Source organism: Topomyia yanbarensis, chromosome 3, assembly GCF_030247195.1.
Source record: "Topomyia yanbarensis strain Yona2022 chromosome 3, ASM3024719v1, whole genome shotgun sequence".
Lineage (NCBI taxonomy): Eukaryota > Metazoa > Arthropoda > Insecta > Diptera > Culicidae > Topomyia > Topomyia yanbarensis.
The window spans coordinates 104,792,191-104,811,625 of NC_080672.1; the positions used below are offsets into that span (position 1 = coordinate 104,792,191).

The 19,435-nt window shown below is 38.3% G+C and overlaps 1 protein-coding gene across 1 annotated transcript in view; it reads left to right on the forward strand.

Annotated features, from left to right (window-relative positions):
• The window catches only part of LOC131693203 (solute carrier family 12 member 4), a 666,250-nt gene that overhangs the window by 10,514 nt on the left and 636,301 nt on the right, over positions 1-19,435 (forward strand). Inside the window, exon 2 of the mRNA XM_058980844.1 lies at positions 5,161-5,735. The gene's annotated coding sequence lies outside the window, so the exon portion shown is untranslated. The remainder of the gene's footprint in view (positions 1-5,160; positions 5,736-19,435) is intronic.

Genomic DNA, 19,435 nt, shown 5'->3' on the forward strand with positions numbered 1-19,435 from the left:
TTGTAGGTATTTCATTACTTCTGATTAATTGGAAATTTGGAATTTTTAAAAGTTTGTTGTTAATTCCCAAAAACTAGGTGTAGATAATGCCCAATATATTACCGGGGTGTTGACGCAGGACCATTATTTCGTGTACAAGTTTTCTACATAAATTTGCTGAAAACTATATACTCTTATTGACAGAAGTTTACATATATTTTATGCGGAGAGCTCGGTAACAACACTGTTTTATTGAGTTGATTACCGAACGGAATATTATTCAAATTCCCAGGAAAATTTTACTGAAAGCAGTTAATCTAACTTAGGGTCGATTTCTTCACTCTCGCTAAGCGTTTAAGCCAAGTTTAAACGTACTGGTGAACCTGGTGTAAATTTAGCCGTTGAAAAGAGATACGCAGAATTTTAATAATACGATACGCCAAGGAATAGTCTTACGTCAACATCTCATTTGTTTTCCCGACATTACCCACCCCTAGTGTTTTATTATTAATGTATGACATACATACTCCAAAAATTATACGAAATGGCTAAACATAATTTCGATAAAATGACAAAGGTATTGATTAATTTCATGCAGTACAACAAAAGCAATAAACGTTGCGAAGCTTATTTGATTTTTCTTTCGAAATTTTGCAAAGGGACGCGTATATTGAAAGGTAAGTCGTTAGTCACGGCGAAAACTATTACTTGTTACGATTTAATCAGTGAATGTGAATTGTTCTAAATTCAGAATCGAAAAAAAACTTGACATCCAAAAAATTTTTCACTTCCCTGTGTGTCCAATCATTTATCGCAGATTCAAAGGTTGGTAACGTCAACATTCAACTCAACGTCTACCCTCGAACAGCAGCGTCTCGTCTCGTGATTGTGTGTCAATAGTCGTCGTACACATGAAATTTGAACGATTGAATATTTGGCCGATTGGACGGACCGAAAGAAGGGGGAAGGTGGGGTAAGGTGGGACAGTGGTAATTTAGTGTTAAAAACTTTATATTTTTCATATTCCTGTATTTCGCGTGTACGAAATGAGGTTTTGTTGTAACTATTAACATTTCAAACTACCCTTAATTGGTTGAACTTATTAAACGTAAACATTAACATCAAAATAATTTTTGCGGGGAATGTCGGACGGGTTGTTTTGTTCGAGGGAAAGGAAGAATTTTTGATATATTTTAACCCTAGAACGTTACACTTACTTTTCTTACCTCAGAACTTTGCACTGGCGTACAAACGTACCCCACGCTTTGATCGCAATTTTCACAGGTAAAAATGTAAACAAAAGAAATTTATAATATATCATGTTCTTTGTTTTTTAAATGCGAAAACAGCTGAGCAGCTGAAAGTACGGAATTGATTGAATCAATGATACATTAAGTGGTATGAACAAAAAACTGAAAGAAGAGCTGTTTTCACTTTTTCACAAAAATTACTATAAATTCGCTAATTTTCAATAGATTTGAAAAAATCGAATGATTCTAAAAGTTAAAAGAATGGTCTAAAAACGGAATAAAATGAAATTTCGAGATTTTTGAAAAAGTGCAATTATTTGCAAGAGTGAAAGTTGAACAATGAGGTTTTGGAAAATACCACGAAATGGGATGGAAATTGAAATGAAAAAATATCTCTTGTCAGTCAAACATTGGCAACACGCAACTCTAATGTTACAGCAGTTACTGCGCGCAAATTATATTTGTACTCCATTATTTTGAAAAACTGTAAAAAATGGAAAATTAAAAAGTAAAAATCAGCGTAAATGACAACGAATTTTTTTCTGCTTCAAAATTAAATTAAATTAATTGAATAAATTATTTAAACGATTACATGATACTAATTGTTACACGTAGCGAAAAAACCTGTATTTAAACTGGTATTGTCACGAGTCACAGTTCCACGAACAGAACGAAACACTAACGGCAACCGTACACTGGAGTACAAATGTACCCTACGCCAACTTTGACTCAAGCTTCCACGAAGGCCAAAAGCAAACTGGCTTTTTACCACCTTTTCCTTTTTGAACTCTAAATTGAATTATGGTTGGGGTTCCAGATCGGTGAATGCCGAATTCTCGTCTTCAAACGGTTTCAAAAAACCAAAATTTTTAGGGTTAAAGAGTTGAGAAATTGACTAATTCAAAGTAGCTGAGCATATTGTTTTGGGGTTTCAAGTTGGAAGTATTGTGCTATTAGCTGATTTTTGCGAAGTTATAGAATTTGCATTTCGATTTCGTCTCATCAGAATGTGACACTAACTTAGTGCTACGACAAAGATAGCGTAATAGACGCAATTTGTGTTCTGGAGCAAATTGTTAGTCAAGAGTGGTGTCCCGCAAGAAAAAGAGTTCTGATTGGGCTACTTTTGGAACTGGCGTCTATTTGGCGCTAGCTTAGTCCTGGCACTAAGTTAGTGTCGGATACTGATGAGACGAAGACGAAACGCGAATTCCATAACTAATGTTATAGGTTATAGGTTTTGTGCCCTTCACGTACAAAAGTGGTTTCACTATACTTTCTCCTTAGACCAGAAAAATTGTTTCTCGCATAAAATTTGGGCCTCTGTGAGAAATATAGTATAACAGAGGAAAGCGTTTACATGCTTTTTTGATTTGACGAAAATTACTGAATTGCAACTAATTCTTTCAGTTCAATGGCTTTCTATTCTGGAAATAACTTTTCGTTTGTCACAGCTGGAGTGTTGTAGAGATGGGTGGGTATGAGATTTTTCGTACCCGGACCCGACCCGAACCCGAAAATTATTTTTGTAAGCTTACCCGAATCCGACCCGTACCCGGATTTTATAAAAATACAAAACCCGAACCCGACCCGTACCCGACCATGAAAAAGAATCCGAACCCGACCCAAACCCGACCCGCACCCGTATTAAAAAAAAATTACAAACCGTGCCCGACCCGATCCCGATTTTCAATCAATAAATTTAACCTACTTGATTCGAAAGAGTAGGGAAGCCCAAAGGCTAGATAGCGGTATTTTCATTTTTTGAGGAAATTCGCTCATTACGTTCGAAAACTGTCACCCATGAATTCTATAAAACAAAATGAAATGCATCATATGAAAACATATTTTACATAATTTGAGGTAGAAACTGAGATACAGTGCCATGTGCCTAATACAAACGAAGAAAAAGGAACTCCGCCAATTTTCGCCTTCCACGAACTAGGCCTAGGATCTCCTATTATTACACTAGTTTACAAAATAAAAATAAAATTCTGAACATCAATATATGACCTCCAGTTTCGATGTAAAAATTGTGTGCTGAATCCGAACAAGAAGTTAAAAAATTTATAGTAGAACAGTTTTCGAGATAGAGTAAAAAGAATAATTTCTTCCTCAAAATAATAAATGCGTTCAGTAAAATTCAAATATCTTAAGATATAGCCCACCGATATGAAATATTATTATGTTAAAATAAACGTAAAGATATGTACTTTTGGTCTTCCGAACAATTTGTTTTAGTGCGACTAATAATTCTGAAGTTATTCACGAGGGGGAAATATTCGACCTCATTTATCCAAATGATTGAAAACTTCAGCTCAGTAAAGGGGTAAATCATCAAAAAATTGGTACTAAATAATAAGCGTTATATTTACACATGTCATACACATTCGGATATGTACTAAATTCGTTGTAAACTGCACGCTCCACAGCGCCCTTATATACATATCAGAAATTCATGACGGGGCAAAATGTTAATCGCTCTCACTATATTCACGAATGGTTGCTTATCTCCCTATTTTGTCACGTTTTGTTCTACTAACATTTTTTTTTACGTTAATAAAACGACTAGAAGTTTGTAATTTGAAATTATACTGGATTCACATAGGCTTTTACGACTTATCGATTTCACTGCACTGGTCCACAAAACCTCTATATTAAAATGCATTGCAGAAGTGTTACGTACGTGCGCAAGTTACAAAATATTTTAAGTTCTTCAAATTAAAGGATAAAAAACCAAGTTCAAAAATAGTGAATGCCGAAATAAATTCAACAAGAATACATTATTTTGAACTTCAGATTATGAGATTTTAAAACTAAAATGAGTTTTATACGAACCACAATATTTTCTAAGTATAAGAAATTATTAGTTTTACAAATAATTAGTTATTCAATACTTAACGTATGTACTGGTATGTAGTAAAGTTTGTATTATCATTGCACAAAACATATTCCTGCAGCTAGACTTTCAAGATATGAAACTTTATGACGTGTGAGGGTTAAGTTTACAACGAATTTTTTATCACAAGCGTGTAAATATTACCAATCATTCAATGACTTATCACTTCAATGAGCCGGAAATTATTGTTATTGTTGAATATTACCACAACTCAAAATCTCTCAAAATTCATTTTATTTTTTTAACAGTGTTCTAATAGAGAACCCTTCATCTTTTATGAAACGAGCCCTAGAAAAAATGGAGACGGTTCAATAAATTGACCCGGAGAAACTCAAACAGTTCCTATTTTACAAAAAAAATAATGAATAGCTTTCGAAATTTTCATCTGGTTCAAAAAACAAGTGGTTATTTTCATTGGTTGTTAGCAAGCATTCAGTTTATCTCAAAAAATTATTTTTTGAATTGCTTATCTTGCCCAAAATTTTGAACAAACGTTCATTTTTCTAAAAACGAGGAAAAAATAAGAAAAAGTTTAAAAAAAACTCAAAATACGGTCAGAACTATTAGTCGCACTAAAACGGAATGCTCGGACAACCAAAAATACATGCAATTACCTTTAATTAAACATAATAATATTCCATGTCGATGCGCTATAACAGTAGATAAGGTGATGAGCCCATTTTCGCTGTTTCTATTATCACCCTACCCATTTGAAACCGTTGGTTAGAGCAGTGTCTGACATCTTTGTTCAACGCATTGAGTCAAATGATAGCGCAACAATAGGTAGGTAAAAATATGTCTCCATTTTGTCAGTCTAAAATGCACCAGGGAGCTGATGAAAATGGATCTTACAAATAAATAACCAATTTCCCTAGGAGTCCCGTCATACCTCACCTTCTCCTATAGGCCTAACCAGTGAGGGACCATTCTGTTTGGGGGTTTCAGTCATGTCACCTTTGCAATCGCAGCTATTTACTGCGTTAGTGTTATTTTTTTTGCTTCTCTAACGTGATCTCGCGTGATCTTCCTCAGATCCGACCGCTAAGGAAACTAAGTTACTGATCTTAGGCAACCACCCCCACCGCTCGCTATCTGTCTGTCACGAGAGTTATTCTTAAATCGCTGAGACGGTGGTGTGCGTGTGCGTTTGGATTGTGATTCAAAAGAAAAGTGTAAACAATCGCGATGTGTTTCGAGCCGTAGCCGAAGTTGCTCCAAGTGGTGAAATAATAAACAAATACCCCACGGCGGCGAAGTTATAAAGTACTAAATCAGTGCTAGAAAACTAGCAGCGAACGGTTCCAAATTTAATACTAATCGATTGAATGAAAAGTCTGTGAAAAAGTTTTCCAAGAGTCAAGTGTCGAAAAAATCAAAAGTTAAACTGTCTTAAAGTGGCAGTTTTCGGCGGTACAGTGGTAGGTTCAGTAGCTGCAGTCGGTTTGATTTTTCTTTGAGTGAGTTTTCTGAGTGAGTCAAGGTCAGAACTGAATCGTAGTCGAGAGTGGTAGCAAACTACACCAAACACCGCCGATAAGTTCGGAGCGAAGAAATCGAAGACGACGACGACGGCGGCAGATTCGAAGCGGAACGCCAAACGCGCTAAGGTAAGTTCTGCGTTCGATTGTACATACTCTCGCTTTCGTTATAGTTCTCTATTTGTACATGTCGCAATTGGTATAAAGTTGCTTGGAAAACCATGGAATACAGAAATGGTAATATGTACTGGTATACCCATAATTGGGTGTCGCCTTTTACAAGTTTTTCGCACAGAGCACAGACGACCACCTCGAGCGAGTTGTGTAAAAATGAACGGTCTATTCAAAGATAATTGGGATATTAGCACCAAGTACTGTACTTGTGATAATTTGGATATTAGCATCAGATACACTACTGAGTTAGACTGAATTAGTGTACAAATATTAAAATGGCCTACAAAGTTATTTCTCTAGTTGGGATATGCTAGCTAACGGATATTCGTTCAAATCTCTGTAAAAGTCAACTATCAAAATTCTCTTTGAAGGGAAATTCTGGAGAAACCGTTACTGGCCGAAAAGAACACTTAATGAAAGAGAAAACTTTTCTCTTTTATTTACTACCAAAATCTATGATTGGGCGAGTAACTGTTTGTCCGGTTGACAATTCCGTAAGTAAACTTTGACGGTTAGCTTAAAAGCCCTAATCAAATGTTTGTCGAGAAAGAACTAATATATTCGAACAAGGACGTCTGTTCTCTGTGTTATCCGGCTCCTATGCACATTCTCGATGAGACGAGCATATAGCATCTTTTGTCAACACACGAAACAATAATGTGAATTGTCATCGAGCTCTCGAGTGTAATTTACAGATAAGACTCAATCCAAACTCAAATCTTTAAGTAGATTCAGTGACGGTTACAACAGCGTCGGTTATGTTTGCTCAGCGCATTATTGGCTCGAATGGTAGATTGATACTTGGAGCGTCCGATTTAAATTCACTTTTGTTTTACAGATTTCGTTAGGAATGAAGCGATCAATAAATAATGCAACGATAGAAAGCCGAGTAAATGATAAAAATATTTCGTGATACGTTACGGTAGCGGGTCAAAATTGCAAAATCAACCCTCACAAAAAACAGTGAAGCTCCAGAAACAATTTTCTTTGCCCAATTTCTTTTCCACAGTCAGTGTTCCTTTTAATTCCAAAGACAGTAAATAGAGATGGTGATAATTTAGTGTGCATATATACCCTACCCTGGACCACACCTACAAGGTTGTTCTGCGGGTGAACGGAACATTGCATGTTGAGTGTATTTCCATTCGGTGGAAAAACGTGCAACCAGACAGTGCGTCGGGAAAGTAAAGGTTGGTTGACAGTCTGGGCTGGGTTGGGATTTGGTCGATATTAAAGCAATTAATTTTCGTTTTATGTGTCTTTCGGAGGACTTTTGCGTAAACAGGCTCTTCAGATCATTTTGATCACAATCAAATTTCTTTACCTAGCCTCAAAATTCATACATTCTCATTGTATTGTGTTTTAAGACCAGATTTTAAATATCTGGAAATATTTACGACTCCACATCTAGATTCCATTTCAGTTACTTGATTGGGAGTTATTTATTATATGATTCGGTGTCCCTAATTTACACTTCAAGAAACTACAGTTCCTGTGCATATTATTACCTATACTTAACCCTCGAACACTCGCGCTATTGTACTTTGTACTACACTATGAGAGTTTTCGTTATAATTTGATTGCATAGACATTTATCAATTCCAAACCCCTGGGCTTCGGTGATAAGCCTAAGGGCGCCTACTCTTGGGTGGTGGACAAGAGTGGGATATCCGAGCGAGTGCTGGTTCTTTGATCTCCAAATCGCATGGCTAATAATAATTTGATCGAATGTTTGGTGGAGATTACAGAACAACAACACCACCAAAGAGATATTGTGATTCAAATATAGCTTAGGAACAATAGCATATCCTTCAGTTTCAGCTATCTGTACCTAGGTTCATCTATGTAGGGAGAACCAAAAATCCGGATACGTAATTGCATTACTATAGTTGCATATCAAATGATATGATGTTCCGTAATCGGATTCACAAAGATCACATCATCTTCAATGATAATCGATTCTCTTTGATATACAATGCTTGTGACGAAACAACACTGGCGAAACAACACGCATCCCCAGACCTCCTGCACGTCCAAGTGCATTAGATCTATATCTGTGCTCGATCTCACTTCGGTTAGATTGCACGTGGAAGGTTGTACCTGATCCTCACGGTAGCGATCATTTGCCAATCGTTATTTCAATTAACAGTGAATTACGCCTCACAAATTCAATCAATGTTTCTTATGACGTGACACGAAATATTCATTGAAAAATATACGAAACATTAATTTCCACTTCTCTTGTTGCGAGGGAAGAGCTACCCCCTACCGAAGAATATGAATTCCTTGCGGGTTTGATTGTTGAAGCGGCAGAACAAGCCCAAATTTAAATGCAATCCTGGCATTACAATAAATAGACGGCCTCCTAATCCTTGGTGGGACAAAGAGTGCTCTGATGCATATGAAGCTAAACAAGTTGCCTACAAAGAAATTATGAAACGGAAAGGGAGTATTCGTAAGAACTTTAAAAATTATTTGTTTTTGCAAAACAAATTTGACAGCCTACGTCGTGCCAAAAAGTCTAGTTATTGGAGACGCTTCATTGGTGGCTTGTCAAGAGCAACATCAATGAGTACTCTTTGGAACACAGCCAGAAGAATGAGGAATCGAAACGGGACTAATGAACGAAGATTTTTCGAATCGCTGGATATTTAGTTTAGCCAAGAAAGTTTGTCCATCAGTCTACTTTCTACTTCTGCCGCAGTCAGACGTACAATCGAGCCAAGTGAACAACAGGCCTCTCGATCTAGTGTGCATTGTCTCGAGAACAAAAGAAACATCGGATTATTCTTGTCATCATGAGTAAAGTTGACGAAAAAGCTCTACTCCGACCCAACGCTGCGGTCGTGGACTTTAAATTTTGTTTAAAGCGACCCAGTTTTAGTGAAGTGGAATACCTTCTGAAGGTAAAAATGCAACTTAGACTTACGGAAGTGTTGTACCTTCAGTATCATCATCTTCGCAATACCGTGTTAATATCATTCAACACGTTAGCACAAGCCGAGCGTTTCGTTTTGAAGAACAACTTAAAACACGTGGTTGAAAGTGACAACGTTGGAATTAAGATTCCCGTATATATTGAAAATGATTATATAGATGTAAGGTTATATGACCTATGACCTCGTACCCCTCGTGATCCAATTGCAAAATGCATGTCGCAATACGGAGAAGTAGAATCCGTTACACCATATACTTGGAGAAACTTCTTCCCGGGTACTCCTAACGGCGTTTTTTGTAGTGAGGATGCGGGTTGAAAGGCCTATACCCTCCTACTTGACAATAAAACTCAAAACTCACGGAACTACAATTATGCAAACATGCGACGCATCTCAACCGATTGCCAACTCATCTACGGCAAACCAACCCAAAACAGAGTTTTCAATACCAATGCCTGAACCACAAACTGTGGCCAAATTTGTGGCAGCAGTTGCACAGACCATAATGCCAACCACAAAAGAAGCATCCAGTACCGCAAAATCAACTGTAAGCAACATTGGCAAGGATAACAATAACAGTGACGGATTTACGCTGGTCAACAATAAGTGCAAGAAACAGGGGAAAACACCTGATCGCGGACACCAAGCCGGCTTTGACCTGGACGTGGAAAACAAAAAAGAATTAAATGACCCCCCAGCTGCAGATTGCCAGCAAACCCCGCGAAAGAAGGTCTCTGCTCGCAATAAAAAGTTGCGCGCGCGAGATCCAATATTGTAATAATATTTGTTTATATTTTTATTTTTACATTTGAAAACATAAAAGATCCACGGCTCCGTTAAGCTACCGCTATGAGCCGTGTCAAATAAACGAATTATAAAAAAAAAGTTTGTCCAGATACGGCTCCTGCACAGAAAATCATTCGCGATGCTCCCACAACTAACGATTCCATATATTCACTCATGACACTCCTTTCATGCAACAAAAATGCTTTGGGATCAGACAGAATTAAATTCAACTTGGTGAAGAATCTGCCTGACCTAGCAAAAAGACGCTTGTTGAATTTATTCAACAAATTTCTTCAGCAGAACATTGTCCCGCGTGACTGGAGACAAGTGAGAGTTATCGCCATTCCAAAACCGGGAAAACCAGCCTCCGATCATACCTCGTATCGACCGATTGCAATGCTATCCTGCATCAGGAAATTGTTGGAAAAAAATTATCCTTCGACGTCTCGACAACTGGGTTAAGGCGAATGGCTTGCTCTCAGATACCCAGTTTGGTTTTCGGAGTGGAAAGAGAACGAATGATTGCAAACAGCAAACATTAAAGTGAATACAGTGTTAGCTTCAGACATACAGATACAGACCGCGTAAATGAAAACCGCGTAAATTTCAAAATCCGCGTAAATTTCAAAATCCGCGTAAATGAAAACCGCGTAAATTTCAAAATCCGCGTAAATGAAAACCGCGTAAATGAAGACCACTTAAATTTAAGAATCCGCGATAAAGGGAACCTCATTGATGGATACCGCGTAAATTTCAAAATCCGCGTAAATGAAAACCGCGTAAATTTCAAAAACCGCGTAAATGAAAACCGCGTAAATTTCGAAATCCGCGTAAATGAAAACCGCGTAAATTTTAAAATCCGCGTAAAAAAAACGCATAAAAAAAGACCGCGCAAAAAAAACCGCGTAAAAAAAACTTGAGTGTATAGTTAAAATTATTTTTAAGGATTTTTGTAACATGCTATGTAAAAAAAGAAACTCTGGCGTAAAAATCTTTCGTAAATGCCGTGCCAAATAAATGTATGAAAAAAAAAAACAAAGATCACATGAATAATACTCAGCGCGCTGAATTATATGATAATTGAGTTTGCAATGTCTAGTCAGTGCCCTGAATAGGTTGTGCTTAGAAAAATACAACTAATTCTTTGGCATTTTCGGACAAAAAAGTCTGTTTGAACGCAAGTTTGCAAATTACGTCATTGGTTGGCTTTGGATGCAGCCCAAGAGCGAATATTGTGCTTTATCCAACTTATTCACAGTAATAGAACTGGTTCTGGACCAACGAAGTCAGTCGCAGCGTCAGCTCTAGCCAATTCGTGCGCCCATTCATTTCCAGTAATACCGGAATGACCGGGTACCCATAGAAGGTAGATAGCATTTGAAATGCTAAGTTCTTCGATTTGAGTTCGACATGCGATTACTAATTTCGATCTCGAATCTGGCGAACTAAGTGCTTTCAGGGTAGTCTGGCTGCCAGAGCAAAAATAGATTCTTTTACCGCAAATTCCCTGTTGAAGTGCTGATTGTACGCCACACAGAACCGCAAAGAAGATTTCTGCTTGGAATACGGTACAGTTTCTACCAAGCGAATGAGATTGGTTTTATCTCATTTCATGACAATAGACCCCAGTACCGACTCGGCCCTCCAACAAAGTACCGTCACTATAATAAACTGCGTATTTTCCAAGTTGTCGCTCCATCCAGCCAGACAGCCGTTTCTCGCGAAAAGGAATTCTCACATTGAAAGTTCTAAAAGGAAAATACATGTGAATTTAAGGTAATTGGAAGCAAGTGTGTACTCATCTCAAGTAACCATTTGGGGCCACAGTCTTGTATGGCTAGTTGCCCGATCTATTGGGTTACTATTCCAGAGCTTAGTAACCTTAAGACGATATGCACAAGAAAGTGCTTCTTGTTTCAGAAACATATGTAGTTGTTTTATATTCAAGAGTGCCGCTAGAGTAACAGTAGGTGTTGTCGAGATCGCACCAGTCATCGCCATCAAGACCATCCACTGAAAGTGGTTTAACTTTAATTGGATTGTCATGACTTCTCCCTTCTGCCACCAAACAAGGCACCCGTATGCCAGTATTGGTCTAACAATTGTTGTGTAGATCCACTGAATATACTTGGGTATGAGTCCCCAAGATTGGCCGACAGCCTGTCTACCATGCAAGCTTCTTGACTCTGAAATCGATGTGAGCTGTCCAATTAAGTTTTGAGCCAAGAATTACCCCAACGTGCTTTACTTGATCTGCGGGGGTAATAAATATTTTATTTGGATTAACTGATAGTCCAACATGAAAACACCATTGCTCAACAACACTTAAGGTTTGTTGCATCAAATCAAAAAGTGTGTTAATGCAAATACCGGTGATCATTATATGATAATCATCGGCGAAACCATACGTCGGAAACCTAGGCTCATTAAGTTTCTTCAACAAGCCATCGACGACAAGGTTTCATAGAAGTGGTGACAGCACACCACCTCGAGAACATCCGCCGACACTCATTTTCCATATCCCTACTTGTCTTAACAATGAGCACAGATGTCGGTTGCTAAGAATTGCGTGTATGCAGTTTGTGATATATGAAGGTACTCCATGACCTCGTGCTGTTTCCAAAACGGTTTCGAAAGACACGTTTTAAAAAGCACCTTGAATATCGAGAAAAGATCGTAAACTTGATTGGTTTTGTGAAAAAGCTTTTTCAATGTTGCAGAAAACATTGTGTAACTGGGTGGTAGTAGTCCCCCGCTGATAAGCATGTTGCATTGTATGCTGCGGTTACTCGCCCAAGTAAACATCCCGAATGTAGTTGTCGATTAAACGTTCCACTGATTTGAGAAAGAAGGATGATTGCTGTAAAGCTCTTTGCCTCCTCATAAGTGACGCGGCCACCTTTGGGAATGAATTTGACAGTTATTTCCCGCCACGCTAATTGAATGTATCCTGTTGCAAGACTACAAGTAAGAACCTTTTTCAAAATATGCTTGAAGTTTCCATATCCTTTTTGTAGTAGAATTGGAATGATTCCATCCTTTCCCGAAGACTTATACGGAGCAAAACATTCAATCGCCCATTTGATCGATTCAATTGTCACAATTCTACGAGCAAATGCCCAAGAATCAGAAATACCTAAAAAGAACTCACGGGCAGTCGTCCGTGATGGCCCCGTACATCCTGACAAGTGTGTGTCAAAAAGACAGTTGAGTACTACATCTTCGTCAGACGAGTATTCACCATAAGCAGTTCTAATTGAACTGACATGAAAGTCTTTCGATTTCTAAAGTAACTTATTTAATCTACCGTTGAGACTTGAGACATTTGTGCAGAGGCATTTCCAACCAGTTCGCTCAGAGTATTGAAGGGCATTTCTGTATGAGATGAAAGCCAACCTAAATGCCACCGACCCGTCCCTGCATCTGCGATTTCAAGCTCTTCTACGTAACTTTTTGAGACGAATAAGTTTGGTATTCCACCAAGCCTCTTGGTATGTTGCGACTATGAGTGGGCTTGTTCTATCCTCGGCCTCATCCAAGTCACTTGGAGATGCAATCGTCGGAAGATACCCATCAAACCTAGTCGCCATGCCCTCTTCGTAGGGGTCCCAGTTCGTACATTAGAGATTACAATGTGTGACGATATTTAGTGAGACGTTCAAATGATCAAAGACGATGTACTTATGATCAGATAACGACGGTTCGAACTCGTTTGGCACGAGCCAGTTTGCCAACTCATGCGCAATACCATTAGAGCAGTTAGTTATCCTCTTCTCTGCCAACTCGTGCAAATGTTGGGCGGTTTCCTGCATTACGAATGTGCAGATTTGTACTACTTAAGTATTCCATTAATTCGGTGCCTTTCAAATTGACATCTGAGCTACCCCAAATTATGTCGTGGTCATTTGCATCACCGCCGATTATGAGGGGAAACCCGCTTCTGCCGCAGTATGATGCAACCCTTTTGAAATCATCAGAGGGGGATAGTTCATTATGTGGAAAATATGCCGAACAATAGACGTATTTCTTGTTTATGTTGTCAACAGTCATATTTACCGTGACAGCACAAATATCGCGAGCTGTGATCCAGATATAAGACATGCGTCAATAGCACTATTCGCAAGTATACAAGACGGGGTTACGTAGCTTTCCAACGTAGAATTTTCGTTTGTGGATACGGTATGGATACGGTTTTTGAACCAAAGCTATGGAAGCTTTTCCTTCCTACACAAGGAGGGATAGATTCATAGTTGCTGTACGTCTATGCTGAAGATTAATTTGTGCTACTCTAACCATATTCGATTACAGCACTAGACATTTCATCATCAGCACTTGTTGTACAGCAACTAGAAGATATCAAACACGTTGGCTTATAATCGCCTATAGCGAACCCCAAAATAGGTATTAAGGAATGACCATCATTTGAATCCCACGATTTGCGAAGAAACAAACGTCCACTGTGTCAGATATTCGCATAACACAGACCCACGTCACTCCGTGCGCGACTGGCATATGCTAGTCCTGCCAACCATTTAGTCCTCGGCACGGAGAAACATCTTGACTTGAGGACTCCTGTTTTCAGTCGGCTCTTACTACATGGGGACAGTGGATCAATTCTTGGTTGAGATACTTCAACTCGCTGGACGTCACACCGCCTCTAGGCTGGTTTTGTCCGGAGAAAGATAATAGACTGTTATCAACCTCCTAGTGGACCACAACCTGTCCGTGTTACGAAAAATGTTGAGAACCGCTGGTATAGAAAATCTTTATATTCCCCACTTTATAGATCAATTTATTCTACCAAAGAGGCGAATGACCTTAGGGTTTAAATATCCTGTAATCAAAATATAAATAAAAAAATAAATAATGCCTTAGCATTATCCATGTATACTAAAAAATAATCTCTATTTGTGTTGCGTGTGAGTGACACACGCGACACCACGTCAACATACATATAAACTAATAATTCAATTTTTTTGGTCTATTGGCTTAAGTGCCTATACCTTATTTAGGACTGGTGGTATCCAACGGGGAAAAACGATCGGAAATGGTGAGCTAAGCAATCATGTGAAAAAAAAATTCCCCACCCAGAGGCGAGGTGGGGATTTTTTTTTCACATGATTGCTTAGCTTCACTCACCATTTCCGATCGTTTTTCCCCGTTGGATACCACCAGTCCTAAATAAGGTATTGGCACTTAAGCCAAAAGACCAAAAAAATTGAATTATTAGTTTAATTCGAACGGGCGGGTTCGCTCCCGTCATACCTCTGTTCACTGGGCAAGGAACCAGAAATCGACAGTCTTCATTAGCTCTGTCACCCTCCGAAGTACGATGGGTAATGAACTAAAAATTAGACATCAGACGATTATAAAAACCCGGGCCTTGGTATCTAGCGGGGAAATTAAATAGATCAAATGTGTGTTGGGGTGATCAGCTGCCATTGTGTGTGATTCCTCGCTTTGCAGGCAGGGTACGATCACCGTCGCCAGTGGGATAATCATATGTTCTTTCTGGGATGTCACCATACCCAGGGATAGCATAAGGGTTAGTGCATTGGGCCGGAGTCTCAAAGGTTGCGAGTTCGTGTCTCGCCTCTGGGTGGGGAATTTTTTTTTTCACATGATTGCTTAGCTTCACTCACCATTTCCGATCGTTTTTCCCCGTTGGATACCACCAGTCCTAAACATACATATGCTGGAGCCTTTTGCGGTCATACACGAAACCTACACACGCGATCTCGTAAACATAACGTCCCGGTAATAAGGTGAACGTTTCAGAACTTATAAATTTTCAAACTGAGTCACAAGCGTGAACCTAAAAACTCCCGCACTTGCACAATCATGAATCGGTTACTTCCGGAAGTCTCTATCCTTGGTATCAGCAGTCTAGGTCCATACCATAAATTTCTCATTTTCTTCTAGTATCTGAACCGTACATCGAAAATTAAGTATCAGGTTCACGATCCGCGCGTAATCACCCAAGAACACTCGCGAATATGCAAATGGACATACGGTTATAAAATAGAATTTATATGCGCGAAGTTACATACACGTTAGCACATGCGACATACAAACGCACAGGCGATCGAACACGTTAACGCACAAACGCTCGAGCCTTTCGCGATGATATACGTGATCGCGAAGTCCCTACGCTCCCACATATCTGAACCGTACAATGAATATCACATTCAGAATCACGGCCCGCTGCAATTGGCCTTAAGGTAACGCCTGACAATCCTCAATAAGCGGCTCCTGGTAAACGAATTCATGAAAATGAATCAATGCATTCGGGGCATTGGTGAAGTATTACTGATTTATTTTTATGAAGATTTTTCCAACGGTGTGATCAAAACAGCTTTTTTCGTTTTCCGCTTTTCCAAGTTTTCTTAGTTGAATCTGAAGTAGTGTTGTCGTGGGTGACATTTCCAGTCTCGTCTGCAATTGTAGTGAGTGATTCTGACGGGGATCCCTTCCGAGAACCTAGCTCTACAGCTCCAATAGAACAAGTCTCGAAAAAAAACTACAACCAAAACAACCATCCAAGCTGCAACACCCAAGCTTAAATCTCAGAAAATCGTCCAACAAACATCGAACATTGATCCATCAATGATTACACCCAATGTTTCTGTAGCAACAACTTGTATTTCCAGAAAAGCATATGAATCAGTCCTCCATAATCCACCTTAACCTTCATGCATGGACATATGATAAATGTATTTTCTTTAAGCTATTATTTTAGCATAAATATTATTACGTTACTAATATATGTATTTCAGTAGTTTGAATTTCAATCCAACACGTGAATTTATTTTTCAGCTTCAGCTTATGTTAGATTTTTTTTAATTCACGCACTTTTTACGCAATTTTCGGTTCAACTGGTCATATCTCAACTTGGAGTTTTCATATATTTTCTCGTTACTAGAAAGATTTATTTTACGAGAGCAAGATTCTCTAAGAAAAAAGATAATGTATGCTACCCGGTGTGCAAAATGGGAAAGAGAAAGGTAGAAATACAAAAAATACCCAATTTACTAATAAATTTGAATTTAAATTGATTTACAATTGGTCAAACAAGGATGTGTGAAAATCGGTCAGTTTTTTTTAAATCAAATCATGTTTTTTGCGATTTCTATACATACAGAATAAAGGACAAATGTTCTCTCAAGCTTCCTGTTTAGCGAATGCGAATTGCATTAAATTTTGCACAGCCTCCTGGGTCACTTTCCTAGTTTCAGAAGTTTGCTTTAAACTGTATCTCGCTGACAACTGCCTTTCGCGCCTGCTTGAGATTTCGCTTGGCGATTGCTCAATACAGTGAAGACCCATTTTAATCAGCCCCTTAACGCATTTTAAGTTGATAAAACAAGGACATTGATAAAATCGGGACATATATTTTTCGGTATTTTTAATAAAATGAGGCTCTTAAAATACACTTCTTTGGTCCTTAGATATAGCCTCGGAACTTTTTCTGATTATTTACTTTAAGTTTCCCTTAAGGGGCCTGACATTTCAAATTTAAAAAAAATAATATTTCTATTGTTGCATTTTTCGGATCTCTAAGATAAGAAATATATGCCCAAGAAAGGATTTACTCGAATTCAACTTGGTTCGTCTACTAGAGCCCATTAAACTACTAACTATCAATTTTCATATGAAGCTGATAAAATGGGGTCAAAAAGCTGATAAAATTGGGGGCTGATAAAATCGGGTCTCCACTGTATTTTTCTATTGAGCGGAGCTTTGACGGGTTTACGTCCTTGGGCAGAACCTCCTTGTACATTATTCGCGGCATACCGCTCCAAGGCCCTTTTTCTGTAATGGCAAGATGCCAATTTAGTCTAAAACAGATCGGATCAATTATGTTGCTTAAGGAAAGGCAATAGACGTTTTACCAGGTTTTCCAGCACATAAAGTTCCTGGTTGGTGGTGTCGGCTACAATGTAAATGTTGCTCTTCAAGCCACGGGAACAGATCGCCTGCCACACGAGATATTTCTTCGCGAACTAACACTCTTCAAATCGATTTTTAAATTAATGTTCATTCACAAACGATGGAAAATAAAGACTGCTACAATTTCTGGAAGATAAATTTATTCTTTTCTTTCAATAAAAGCGTAAAAATACTTTGAATTACTGTAACAAATCTCCCCGTGCAATGGTAGATTGCATGCACAGAATTTAATGTTCCAGCATTTTTTTTGCGTTATTACATTCAAAAGATCCCCTGCTCCTCTAGCGTACGCATTGAACCGTGTCAAATTAGAAATTATAAAAAAAGATCGTTTTTCTCCGATTCTTACATCGCACAGAGGAGTAACTAGAACAAATTCTTGGCCAAAAATCAAAATTTTTTTTTTCGATTTTTTTGTTTCGTGATATTTTTTTACATACCTAAGAACCTACTGTATTACGTGGCAAAATTAGGAGTATATCAAAAATTGTTTAAGAATTTTCGCGTGTATGCCCAATGGTGATATTTTAAGGGATATTTTTATCGTTTTCGTTATATATTCAGCAAAATCGCTTTCTAGTGACTGTATTAAATAAAACACTAGTATTACAAACGTAGTTCAACACAACCGTTTGTTTAACTTCAGTTTAAAACTAACTAAAAAAAGTAGACTTGCTGTGTATTGCACCAACTTTAAAAAATACCTTTTTTAAACATTTTATTCCAAATTTGAATTATAAAAAAGTTACTTTATACGGTTAGATCCGGCAAAGTTGCTGAAGCAGTATTACAAAACAAGATTTTAGCTATACAAAAAAAAAATTCGAACTCTTCCGATCTTGTCCGATCCACCAATTCCAAGCGATTTGAAAATATTGAAATTTTTACTAATTTGAGGTACACCGAAATGCTGTAGGACCAAATATTATGTTTGCCAAAATGTATCTCTATGAAAATATGCACAGGCGTCCCTTTTCTTCTACCTTTTCCACTGATCAAATGTTTATGCAACTGGAAAAACAAATGTATTCACAAAGATCACCTAGAAATTACTAGTATTCGAAAGGATATAGAAAATTGGCCACTGCACTGGTAGGTGGGTAGATGCCAAATTGTTCCAAAAACTAGTGATTGCCTATTTTTGGTTCATATTAGGGCATAATAACAATTGCAGCAGCAAATAATTTTGGCCAGGATTCGACCCCAATTACTCCTCTGTGCACCGCGCCGAACATTCTAAGAACCAGAATGGCAGTTCATTGCCAACTTTCTCATTCTAATAAATTTAATCAGGTTTTACAAAACATGCTATGCTGCTTCAACTATTATTTTTAGCTGCTCATATGCATTAAATAAACAAACCACCCTATCAGCAAAGGTAATTATTTTTTAGCAACTCCCACGCCTCTGTACATAACATGTCGGTAACTATTAACACTATTACTTATCGTGCATATAGTGGTAATACCAGCAGACGTCATACAGTTGAGTAATTCACCGAGCACCTGCTGTCAGTTCTGTTTAGACGGACAAGTTGTATTGGCAATACATACATTGCGGCGATCCAACGGAACTTTATGGTTTTTCATCCAGCCCAGCACGGTGCACAGGTTGACCGATTGAGTAACAGCGCATCATAGGCGAAAGGGGTGCGCCGTTAGCGAACAAGAGGGCGGGAAACGGCAGGAAGAAAATGAGAAATCGATTTGTTTAGAAATTTAATACACGTTCACTTTTACCGCTGGAAGTGTCGCCAAACACTGTATATTTACTGTCCGTTGTGTCAATATTTTGCCTATTATGAGAGAAATATCAATAAAAAAGCACCAGCAGTGAGTGTATCCTGGATCGATCTCCATAGTAGCCCATCCTGGTTTTGGCAGCTATCAGTCGAAATAGTTTTGCCTGGCTATGAAATGCGAAACCAACCAGAGGGATTCGTAATGGTATAGTGATGGGCTGCACGTGCAAGGTAGTATCCTT